This window comes from Notolabrus celidotus, chromosome 11 (genome assembly GCF_009762535.1).
Source record: "Notolabrus celidotus isolate fNotCel1 chromosome 11, fNotCel1.pri, whole genome shotgun sequence".
Taxonomy (NCBI): domain Eukaryota; kingdom Metazoa; phylum Chordata; class Actinopteri; order Labriformes; family Labridae; genus Notolabrus; species Notolabrus celidotus.
Window position 1 is genome coordinate 22,720,697 of NC_048282.1, and position 13,464 is coordinate 22,734,160.

General features: G+C 41.1%; 1 protein-coding gene across 1 annotated transcript in view; it reads right to left on the minus strand.

Annotated features, from left to right (window-relative positions):
- Positions 1 to 13,464, minus strand: part of LOC117821626 (IQ motif and SEC7 domain-containing protein 1-like) — a 130,925-nt gene that overhangs the window by 116,056 nt on the left and 1,405 nt on the right.

The window sequence follows — 13,464 nt, forward strand, 5'->3', positions numbered from 1 at the left end:
AGCGCTAAGGCAATAAAGGAAATGGCTATTTCCTTTCCTGAATTCAGAAGAAATTTGAGGGTAATTACGAGGTTGTCCAAGGTGTGTGATTGATAACATATTTTGTATGATTTTAAAGGTGTGTACTTGAGATTACACTGAACACAAAACGTAACTGTATTATGTGCTTTTCTTTTTATTTCCCCTTCCGTTCTCTTATTTTTTCCCTCCATCCTTCAACTTAAAAAAAATCAGGACATGCAGTCCTAACTTCATCTCTGACTATGCTTCAGGATGCTAACAGCAGGAATTCTATTATGAACTTCACAGAGTCCTTAACTGAACCGCTTAGACCAGAGTTATTTCCAAAGTTACCCAGACAGTTATTGGCTTTCGACTGAATATACTGTGTCATCCTGGGGAAACCGTGACAGCCATGAAATGCTTCAAGCTTTAGCGAGCAAACATCCCTTCGAGCTGTGATGAAAAAGAATAAATCACATCTGAAGTAACACTGAATTTACAAAACGATCTGCAGAGAACGACACAAGACACAGGAGCTACTGCAATTTTGTGGCATTCAATGGCAACATTGTCATAAAGTGATCAATGGCTTGAACCTGTGGTCAGTTGGAACAGTTCAATCACACCGACAGGCTGCACAGAGCCAACTGTGAAGCTTGTCATTCTTTAATGTTGTTTCATAGTTCTTGTATACAAGATTGTTTCCCTCAAAATAAAATGCACTTAAGATGAAGCACGCTGCAATATTTCACCATTTCATGTAGATTTTCTTCATGCTCTTCCAATGGAGGCACATGCTCGGTTTTAGCCTTTTTCTCAGTCCAGTGAACAAATGAAGGGCATTCATCACGTGTTCAGCTTCCTCGTGCGCAACATACTTGTGGTGTTCCTATTACTGAGACCTAAATGATCTGTATTAATCAGCAACTAATTACAGACAGAAATGTGTCTGGCTAAGCAGATCTAATGAGTCGGTCCAGCCCTCTGTAGTGGTTTGCTTCTCCTGCTGCAGTCAAATTATGTTCCTCTCGGGAGTTGGTGGTGTGTGACCCCCGCAGGCTGTCTGCTCCTGCATAAAGGGAGGGTTACACAGGACTTCCACCAGATCCGTGTCCGGTCCAGTCCATCTCCGATCCACTGCGGTCCGGCTCCGTGCTCTCTCGTCCGTCAACACTCACCGGTTGAGTTTTCGGAACGCAGCACGGAGCATGACCGTCGGACAGCTGGAGTCATGTGACCAAGGTTTTCCAACGGGAACTTTAAGAATTTTCCTCCTCTCCTCATCCATGTTGTCTTCATGGTCCTCTGAAAACCTTCGACCTGTTGACTCCAGGTCTGCCTCTTCTCTAAATGACATGTTTTTGTCATAGTTAAGTTAAAAACAATCTAACGATAACACTGAGTGTTTTATTCTGAAAATTAACCAGATGTTTTCATTTTGTTTTGGTGCCCAACTTCCTGTCCCACTCCATCTGATCTGTTGAGATTGATGCGCCGTGGTCCGGCATCTGGTATAAATAGAAGTCTTGTGTATCTGATCCAGAGGGCTCCAACCTGCTGGATCACAGATGCAGCTGGAACGCAACGGAGCGGATCCAGTTGGGGTTAACTCATTGACGAGAATAGATCAGATCAGGTGCCATGATGGGTTGGAGACGGACCAGAGACGGATCTGGTGGAATTTGGCCTTAACAGTACTAAACAAACACATAACACACTTGCAAATATTGCTGGAAATTGCTACAAAAACAGTACACCCGCTTCAGTCTCCCACTTTCATTTGTCACCATCTACCTATCTGGCATTGCTCTAATAGTTGATTTATTATTCAGAAAGCATGATAAAGAAAAAGCAGCAGCAGAGGAGCTGGATCTGTTCTCCTTGATATACTGTCTCTGTCACTCATCAGTATTATCGTCAAGCCAGGAGCCATGCCCTTTATTGATGAGCCTGTGGAAGACATTCCATCGGTCTTCGAGTTTATAGATCTGAAATCTAATGATAAAGTGAAGGCTGAAACCGTCAAATATTATTCTGTTATCTCTGGACAAAATGCCTTCTGTGTATACAAAGGTGTTCTGCCATTCAGTCTAAAGTGTTTCATATGTACAATCAGACATCTGAAGTTGAATTTCAATAACATCTGATTTTAATATCTCGGACAAGAAAAGCTGAAAAGGTAGACTGCCCTTTCCTCCACCCCCGGCTCCCCTAAGCACCTGACCGAGCAAAGAGAGAAAGATGGATAAAAAAGCAAATCTCACTTTCACCCTGGCTGCATTCCTGAACATATTGCATGGATTTAGATCAGCCCTCTGAATCTCCAGGGTTACACAAAACACAAGCAGTAGCAAACACTGGCAGCCAGAGTGGAAACACGCAGATTATATTCCAACACCTAAGAGCAGACGCAATGGAAAGTGCTTAAACTGCAATACACTCTTCCTATTAAAAGAAGACATCTACAAAGTTATATATGTTAGAAAACAAGACACAAGAATCAGCACAACAACTTAAGAGGTTGTGCTGCGAGCAACTACAGCATATTGTTTTTATGACTCCGAACCACTTCCAACTGAATTTTCAGCCCAAATGTGTGTTGTTAAAGGCTCAGCAATCTGTAAGAAAGTCCATGTTTGACACCTAGCTGATAACTAAAAAGATGTGTTAGCAGTACCTCCTCATCTGTGTTTAGCTGTTGACTCAGCCTCCACCTTGTCAGCTATCCACACACTCACATACACACACGCACATACACACATCGCACTCCCTCTTGGCAGAAAACCAGTGGCAGCCTTTCAAAAAGCTCTCCACAGGTACTATGCTACAAATTGCCTTCGATTCAGCTGCTGCATCAGCTGGTTTTGACAGCTGCAAGACGGATAATTGGTTCAACTGTGAAGAAAATAAAGAATGAACAAGAGACTGTACTTTGGCCCTTGCAAGTGTTCTGCTTAAGTGTTGATCACATTCTGATAAGATAGAAGGGCTGAAAGAGATGTGCAGGCTAGCTCAAAGTAAAAGGGTCAAACTTAATAATATAGAAGAAATTGATATTGTGCATCAAGTTCCAGAGTATTTAGGAGTTACTGAAACAACTCTGTAACTAACAAAATAGATCAATATGAGACTTCAGGTTTTTAGATCATATGATTAGCTTTCTTATCTTTGAGAGAAACTTAACTGTGTAAACAATTATTAACAAACCTTATTACATTGAACATGGGATGGTAAGTCAAACATATGTTTTATATTCTTTACATAGAAAATTAAAGGCAGAACTAAAACGCATGGACTATTCTGCACAAACACATCAGCATTGTAATCGGAAACCATAGTAGCCCATAAGAATTTAAGAGCAAGATTTTTTTTTCCTTCTTACTCTTTTATAAATCTCACTGAGGCAGCATTGCAAAGTTGGATTGGGTGATTCAAACCTAATGTGGTTTCTTGACTATCACTTCGCTTGCTGTGGCCTTTTCCCTTTCACAATAAAGGTAACAGTTTGCACTAAAGCCCTCATTAGCCTTTCTTGCAGGACAAGCAGCTGCATCAAAGCACACAAACCAACCTTTAGTCTGTCTTTAGGCCTGACTTAGGGAGACTGAGGTCAGCAGCACCTGGCGTCCTCCCAGCATGACTGCGGCCACACTGAGATACAAGGAGGGAGAGAGGAAGGCAGTCTGCACTTGATTTTTGACGAGTTGCAAATAGTGTCTGGCCATTGCTTGAGATTTATAGAAAGGTCTGAATGCAAATCATCCCTGTGTAGACATTAATCTAGCAGGGGTATTTCATTAGAGGGGGCTTAGCTGGAGAGATGGAGTTCATGTGCTCGTAAATTCAGTTTGGCACACTGATTGTTCAGCAGATCCATGGGTAAATGAGTTGACGCCGGCAGCCACAAGAAAAAGCTTTCTCCATCATGCTATTATTTCCCGCCACAGGGTCCTAAAACACATGCTAAAGCTGTTACGCTGGCTGGGGATGACCTATTTATGAACTTGCCAATCTGCAGCCTTCAGGCTCCATCCAGGGGACTTAGTTAGGGCAGCTGAGGCTTTCTAAGGCCACAAATTACAGTAAGAGAAGCCAAGACACAGTCACTGCCACCAAAACAAAAAGCAATAAAAAACCACCATTGAGTCTGGGGAGACACTTAAGATAAGGCCAAAATCAAACACATAAAGAACATTTATCAATAAAGCAATACATACGGATTAAGTAGGGTATTTCAGAACCAGACACCTGATTCTTCCAAAACTCAAAGATGCCAGTAAACTGATGAGAAAAAGCAACAAATCCTCACTTGCAGCAATGAAATATTAGCTTAGCTATTTCATCAAGAAAATCAAGAATTGAAAGGAGCTGGATATGTTTCTGACGGATGATGAATCGTTTTAAACAGTGATGAAAATCAAACATGATGCTTATACCAGGGGCGGATTCAAGGGGTGCTAAGGGGTGGCCTGGTCACCCAATCAATGTCAAAAGTTGTTGTTGGTTGTTTGCCTTGTCTTAGATGTGGCTACTTGGGCTGTACAGCAACAGACTGCTAATCACCTTCTTAGCATTTCAATGTGACACATTCCCTTTTGTTAGCACCTAAGGCTTTTTATTTAGAAAACCCATTCTTCTTTGTTCATTAAATAATTGATTTGGGTCAAAGCAGTCGCAAAGATCCTAAAAGAAAAACAAAAAAACAGCTTGCTGTCTTTTAACCGTGAATCTTTCCCGAGGAAACTGTAACGCCCCTGTCTGTGGGTTGTTAAATCCTTCCAGGTATGGTGTGTGCACACACAAACTTCATGCCACCCCTGCACACAGACCCCTCTCACCCAGGTCACCACCTCTTTGACCTGCTGCCCTCCAGCCGGCGCTTCAGAGCTCTGAGCACCAGAATACCCCAGCACCGGAGCAGCTTCTTCCCTCAGGCCGTATCCCTTATGAACAATCACACTATGAACCACTAAAGACTCCTGTGACAGATCACATACATGTGCAATACTTTGATTTCCAGTGCAATACCCAAGCGGCCACCTCCGGTCTAAAAATATGAGTCCAATGCGGTAGTGCTAAAAACTGCAGTTCATCGAGGATCTGCTAGAGGCTGGATCTGGAAGTACCGGAAGTCACATACACATGAATAGGAAAAGGCCGGTCTTTACAGCAGAAATAATAATGTTTACAGCCTGGTACAAAAGACGAGTGTAGTCTGGATAGCTCTTTTGTCAATAGGCTCACACTATACGTGGGGGGAGTTTTTTTTCTAACGCAGCAATTTCGATAATTGTTAGATTACGAGTCTTCCAATGAGAGGCACAGCAGACTGCGAGAACACTGTAGCTGTTGGCTAGAAGGCTCAAAGCCCGCCTCTTTACGCCACACTGACTCGACAGAAGCAATATGGCTGCCGCCGATTGGCCTCAAAACAGCTCTTCAGAAACAGATGGGTGATACTACGCCCATATTTTATACAGTCTATAGCAATACCTCAATAACCACGTGCAATATTGTAACTTATTCCATAACATATTTTATTATTATAGTCATCTACTAAAATGTGCACTCTGGCTTAGGCTAATTTAACTTATTTCAAGTCTTTAAAAGTACTTCTATACCTTTCTCTGTACAGACAGTATTCTTATTTAGAATATTTGGATATGTGTTTAGGTTTCTATATTTATTGTCCTTACTGTCTTGTTGTGTCCTTACTGTCTTGTTGTTAAGTACCAGTGTTCCATTCACCATGTCCAATTCCTTGTGTGTGCGAGCTCACTTGGCAATAAAGCTTTCTTGAATGTTGAATCTTGAAGTCAGTGACACAGTTGGGCCACCTCAGCTAAAAAAGGTCTGGACGCCCCTTCTTCAAACACAACTGACTTTTGTTAAACTTTATCATCATTACCCTAAGCAAAATACATGTTTATATTTGTCTAAAAATACACCAGTGCAAGGAAAGCGGTCAATAAGTAATTTTCAAAAACTGTTTAAACAACAATTTAAGTTTCAGCACAAGTCTACTTCCATCAAAAATGTTGACTTACATCCTGCACAAGAGTTAACCTGTGAAACACATTTGACTGCAGGTCTTCAGCGTCCCAGCGATTACAGTCAAGTAGCAGCTGTATATGAAGAATCAATGCAAGCAACACTAAATAGTGGTGTTCTGTGTGCTTGTCTGAAGAGCAAGTTTAAATGTATTTTTTGCTTCTGGCACACATCCTGGCTCAGATCTGGCACAGACGCAACAACTTGAGTGGTTTTGCTGCTCGTTCGTCACCATTCAAACAGTCATATTAGCTCCATTAGAGCATTTACAGAGAGAGAGTTTGAGTTTGCAATGATTTGTCACGTAATTCATCAATATTTGATCACACAAGATTACTTATGCTTCCTCACCCACCGGGAATCATACAGAATTTAAATGACTGCCTGAAAAAATATCAGCCTCCACAAATACTGCCGCCACCGCCACAGCTATCACACTCAAATCTAGTGCCTGTTTGAGATATAATGCTCCTCTGCATACAATTTTCTGTGGTAATGCCTGAGTTGTTCGAGCAAGCAATAGATATCCATCTGTCTTTTATAGTGTAATAGGTAGCAAATTTCCAGAGTGCTTTGAGTTTAGAGATACAGTAAGTTTGAAAACAGCTTTAGTACATTTTGGAAAACTTAAAACATGGCTGTGCAGAAAATGACAAGAGTTATCACTCCTGCTATGATGGCAGCATCCAGAATAATGTTTACATGTGGTTGACTATCTGAGCCTGGTACAATGTTTGAATGCTAAAAGTGGTAAATGCATCTGAATGGAAATAACACAGATATGACACATCGGGAAAGACACTGTAATCCCATCTTGTGTTGCCTGTCATTTAATTCCTAATTGAGCACAGGGGATAGCAGAAACAATAGCCTGCCTTTTAAAACACACTATCAGGAGAGAGAACTGCATGTGGTCAGCATAAATACTGCTGGACTAAAGGGGCTGACTCAGCAGGCATCTCAGTAAGCATGAACAGGAGAAACCTTATCTGTGTGTGTGATTGCTAATTCTTACCTGGGTGCTACTTCAACCATCTGTTTTCACAGTCAGTTGTACTTCAAAACTGTGAATAAACGGTAAAACTCCTCTGATTCTGCTCCACAAGCTCCTGAGGGTCGCATTCGCCCAGTTGGACCAGTTTATGGATCGACTCGAGGGTCAGTGCACACAGAGAGGATTTCCAATACCAGAGTAAAAGCCACACATCCTGTGAATCTGACCGACAATGTTATCCAGGAGCCGACTCAGCAGAATTCAAAGAGAAATCTGTTGACTGGGCACCACAGGTTCCACTATCAGTAATGCATCACATTTCCTGCTCTCTGTGTTTTGTGTTTTAGAGGAGGGTGAGGGGAGAAACTGTACTAACAACATACATGGGAAAGAGCCTTTCATTTATAGTGACCTCAAGATAACAGAAAACAGTTTCATGTTTAATTCAATGGAGGACATTTTTTTTATCTTTTACTTGTTTAGGAACAGAGTATCACTGTTAACACACTGAGGACATTCTCTTCTTTCCTTCTTTTCTCTCTCCATTAGAAAATCACTTCACAGTGACATCTTGAGCCATCTGAGAACTGACAGGACAGTTAATAACCATTTGCTGAAAGTATGACTGAAAAAAGGCAAGAGAGATCAAATCTGCCAACTGACAAGATTTCTAAACTGTATTAAGATTAAAAGTAAAATGCAATGTGAATATTAAAGCTGGGGTTGGCAGTCACGGAAAGCTAGCATGAATTTGAATTTAGAATTTCCTCAGGATTCCGTCTAACCCCTCCCCCTCCTCCCCTCTGAGCTCCTCCAAAACGACGCCCCCGCTCACATTCACGACCATTTGATCATGACTGATTCAAACCGGTCCTCAGCTCATTGTTTGTGTTTTGCACTACGTCAACTCATGTCTCACTCAGCGGTAAGAAAACACCAAAACATTATCATAGTGAAAGTTGAAAACACAAACAAACATGAAATGTACGCGCAGGAGGCGGGCAGAACGGCAGGACAGGATTTGATTGGTTTCATATTTGGCTCCTGATGGCAGGGATTGGTTGGTGTTTTCCCAGGTTTACTCCGGCAGTAGACAGCGTCTTTTTTCCGCTCTTTTTTGAGAACAAATTTTGTATTGCTTGCCATCGGGACATAAAGATAATTTTAACCAGTATAACAAAAAGTGTGTCCAAATCTGACTACCAACCCCAGCTTTAATTTGCCTCAAATAACATGACACAATTAGGATTTAATCAAGCAAAAACAGTGACGTAAAAATCAAGAAAAGCAGGAAAATAACTTTGCATATCTGTAAAGCAGGGTCACTAGAGGCTGAGAATAACATGCAACAGAAAAATGAACATAATTTGGCCTTGCTGCGTCCTCCCCCACAATGTTTATTTTCCATCTTCATAAAAGTTTAATAGCAAGCATGATCTCAACATTTAGGCCCTGAACAGCAACACGATCTAGTTCTAACAAGACTGGGCACTTCCAGCATGTAGCTCATGAATACATGCTGCCACAAGGTTTAAGAAAGAACAATCTGTCTACATTCAACATGGTGAAAATGAAAAGCTCACTCAAGCAAAGAAACGTAACCTTATATTCAGTAAATTTATACCCTTCAGCCTTTGAGAAATAAGACTTAGCATAGTTGGTAGACACTGTGTTCCAAAGAAACTCATTTCCCTGCCATTTACACAGAAATTTAAATTCCATCAAACTGAATAGGCTGAAGGTAATAAAACACTCAGAAAACAGTCCGAATTGGGCTCTGTTCACCTTTCACCAACATGTCATCCACAGTGCCAGACTCTCCTGGCTACAGTAATTTTGCACTACTACATTGTATCAAACTATGCCCCTTTCCCATCTAAGAAATAGGTCTACCTAACTTACCCATTAACAATAAAGCTGTGTCGACAGGTCTGCATTTGAAGCATTTTTCTTTTGCAGTTGTTTTCTGGTTTTGTGTGTTTTTTTTATTTGCACCAGTTTTGCATTTGCAGCACGTGTTGATAACTTTGCATCTCTCGCATTTGTACGGTGGCCCTGAAGGCCAATAGTAATATATATTTCAAAAGCGCAAAATAAATTTCAGAGATCACAAAAGACATTTCAGGAAACCGGAAAGGGTAGGACCATGGTACTTGTTTGTGATTGGCTAAACCCAAGTCTGTCCGGCATCAGTCATTTATCATTTCCTGTTTACACTGGATACATAGAAGAACCAGCGCGAAATTTCAGGTGTTTACCAGGATGGAAAGGAGCTTTAGTTGATAGCGGAATACTTCAGCAAGGACATACATATAGTGTGACTCTTGACTCTGAAATTTATTTTGTGATCTCTGAAATGAATTTTTGTTCTGTGAAATGTATATTGTTAAGTGAAATTTATTTTGTGCTTTTTAAATATGTATTCTATTTATTACTATTGGCCTTCAGGGCCACCGTACATTTGCGAGCATTTCCACTACTGGGTTTGCTTTGGACTTTTGCATGTGTTTTAGAAGTTGCATTGTTTCTCCATTTGCAGCATGTCTCCTTATAAAGATTGTCTGCCCTTGTCTGCCACTGTACATCTGTCATCCAAGCTTGTTTTCATCTTGGTTGCATTATGACTGTAGCCATAAACCAGAGCTACAGCTGAGCTAGTGGAGTGGCTGCCCTTCAGCTTAAACATTGACCAGCATTTTGCGCCCACAATAGTCAAAACATTCCAGTTTGTTTAACCAACTAATATTCCACTTAGTTTCCTTTTAATGACTCAAAAACAATCTTATGTGTGATTTTTCTGATCTTTACAGATGTTCGTGGGAAGATTACGTTGCTTTTGGCCTCAGCCATGCTAGCTGTTTCCAGTCTTAATGCTATGCTACACTGTGCTAACTGACTCTCACCTGGAGCTTCATCTTCAGTGCACAGAAACTTTTGGCAAGAGAGAAAATATGTATGTTTCCCAAAAAATCCAAATCATCCTGTGGCAGACGTCTCGGCTTTACACTTCCAACTAACTGAGTGCTTCAGGGACTTTAGTAAACCTGGAGACTAGTTTTTTTGTGGATAGGAAGGCTCTGAACTATTTAACCTATATTTCATGTCATTTTTTCTGTAACTGCTTCCACCTGTTTCTTTATTCTAGGCGCAGGTCAGTTCCTGGTCACATAGATGGAATGACAACCACTAATGTGAGAGGAAGGAAGGACAGGCTTGACAGCTTGAAGACAGCGTGTCCACATTGTTGGAATATTGTCAAACAAAGTTGTCATGGTTAATGAATAATTATCATGTCCCTGGAAGCAGTATACTTGTTATGAAGGACAGAGCTGAAGTCAGCCCTGTTAGAATCAAATTAGCATGTCCTGTTTGCTGATAATGTTGCTACTCTGGGATGTTAGGTGTGATTGTACCAGATTCTTTTTTAAAGTTTTCTTTGGGTTCAAAGTTACAATCAACAGTTACATTTTTAATCCATGGTGGAAATAAAAGAGAGGAGGATTTTTCAAAAGATGAAGATGATAAGTCTTGTGGCTTTCCATCTAGCTAGCTAGTCTCAACTCACTATAGCTAGCTACAAAAAGAAAAATAGTCACAGCAGTTAGTAGCTGCTTCTGTGTAAAGTAATTTCAGGTGACTGACACTATACCAAGCGGCAACCTTCCAGTCTAAAAATATGAGTCCAATGCAGAAGTGCTAAAAACTGCAGTTCATCGAGGATCCGCTTGAGGCTGGCTCCGGAAGTCACATACCCATGATTGTGAAAAAGACGATTTTTACAGCAGAAATAATAATGTTTACTGCCTGGTATAAAAGACAAGTGTAGTCTGGATAGCTCTTTTCTCAATCTGCTCACACTGTACAGGGGGGGAATTTTTTTCTAACGCAGCAATTTCGATAATTGTGAGATTACGAGTCTTCCAATGAGAGGCACAGCAGACTGCAAGAACACTGTAGCTGTTGGCTAGAAGGCTCAAACTCTGCCTCTTTACGTCACAATCGCTTGTCAGCAGTAATATGGCTGCCGCCGACGATTGGTCTCAAAACAGCTCTTCAGAAACAGATGGGTGACATCACAGATACTACATCCATATTTTATACAGTCTATGCACTAGACCTACAAAAATATGAATATTTTCACTATTAAGTGTAAACAAATGTGTTTTGCTGAATAGTTTAGTCTAACAAACATCAACAAGATAAACAGTCTGCTGCCAACATAGCAGCTCTGTGAGGCCATACTAGCAAAACAGTGCTAAGTGTTAGCAACTTGTTTAGAACAGCTAGATGCTGCTGCCAAAATGACAATGTTAATCTTCCAAACATTGTAGTGTTGTGCTCCTTAAGTTATGTTATAGACATTAAAGTTAAGATTAAGTGTTGGCTAGAGAAACAATTTTTGTAGAGAAGTAACACACCATACGATTTGTGAAGAAAGTGTCGCACACAGGTCTTCTGTAGGTATCAGTCCTACTCACACAGGTGCAGATGATCAGGTAATCAACCTCCAACATGTTGGAAACATCAACAAGACAAGGTTGTAATCAATAAACCAAAATACACAGTATGACATAAACAGCCAATCAAATTATCCCTCAAGTGAGAAGAAAGAAAGGAAAATTATCCTGTTTGTAAAATATGAAGATTACTTTTCACAATACTATAAAATGTATTATAAAATACTTTCATTTAAGGATAGATTCAAACAGCTACAAAGCAAAAGTTAATATCAGCTCAAAATAATTTGTTTACTGATACACACCCTTAATGATCAGGCACCCTCATATCTTAAAGAGCTCATAGTGCCCTAGTACCCCTCTAGAACACTACGCTCCCAACATGCAGGCCTGCTGGTCATACCTAAAGTCTCTAAAAGTAGTATGGGAGGTAGAACCTTATTTATCAGGCCCCTCTCCTTTGGAATCATCTACCAGTCAGGGTGCGGGAGGCAGACACCCTCTCTACTTTTAAGATTAGGCTTCAAACTTTCCTTTTTGATAAAGCTTATAGTTAAAGCTGGCTCAGGCTTGGACCAGCTCTTAGTTATTCTGCTATAGGCTTAACTGTCGGGGGAACTGGCGCACCGACACACTGGGATCCTATCTCATCCCCTTCTCCCCAACCCCCTCATCACTTAGTTTAACTCTGCCTGTCCCATTACAGTTACTAACCATAGACCTCACATGAGTCCCTGAGCTCCCTTGTCTCGTAGGTAGGTAGACTGAGTCTTATCCTGTCTCGGTGTTGGGTCTCTGTTCATAATTTGACATAGAGTGGTCTAGACCTGCTCTGGTTGTAAAAGCGTCTTGAGATAACGTTTGTTGTGATTTGGCACTATACAAATAAAGATTGATTGATTGATTGATTGATTGATTGATTGATTGATTGATTGATTGATTGATTGATTGATTGATTGATTGATTGATACTGCCAGCCAATGAGCCCTGCTGCCTGCATGCCTCAAAACAATGAGTTTCCACCTGAAGTCTAACTCTGCTATGAGTTTAAGAGTGCAGTAAAGCTTTCAAGTATATGCTCTGACCTCCCTTTGGAATTTCAAATTCAAAGGCAGAATCAAAGAACAGCTCCGGCCTGGGAATTTCTTAAAATCCCTCAGGAGGACCAGGAGACAAACCCAAGAGAGGGCATCTGAACTGCTCTGGTTGGCACTGAGTCGCTGACCATGGCAAGTGACTAAAAATGTCCGAGTTCACACTATTTAAATGCAATTTTCTCCATATTAGCATTGACCTTTAGTAAATCACTGAATCAGTCCTGCTTACAACTGATGCATTCTTTGAATTACTCACTATAGTTCAAAGACATTGTAAATCCTGTTTCCTCCATAAACCACACTTCACATCATTAACAGCTGTCATCTTCCATCAGGTTCTCTAGCATAATCACAGCGCTAGACTCTGTGCTGGTCGACCAGGGAGAGACTGAAATAGTGTTCAGACACTGTGACAGGATAAAATGAGATATGGAGACAGAGACATTTTCCAGGGAAATCAGGACCCCCCCCCCCCCCCCATGAGATGAGAGATTTATACAGGGGGGTGCACTAAAGGTCAGTGTTACAGTACATCCTAATCTCATGAGTCTGGTTTTATCAGCCAGCAAAGACATACAGTCCATGAGTCATCAGTATTGATTTGCTGCCACTGATCTCCGTGACACCAACACCAAACCTGGACACAAAGGTCAAGTATGATCACATGATCCTGCTGCCTGTCAAGCGCTGAGCTAAATGTCTGCGTGCTGAGGCATTTTGGAGATATAGCTAACAGAGTGTGAACTTTAACACAGGGCTGGTGCAGGGGAGGGTAATCCTGACAGCGGGTCTGACTATCAAGGTCTTAGCAGCACTCCTGATGTAATGCTCCACTACATCTGCCCTATACCTGCTCTACTCT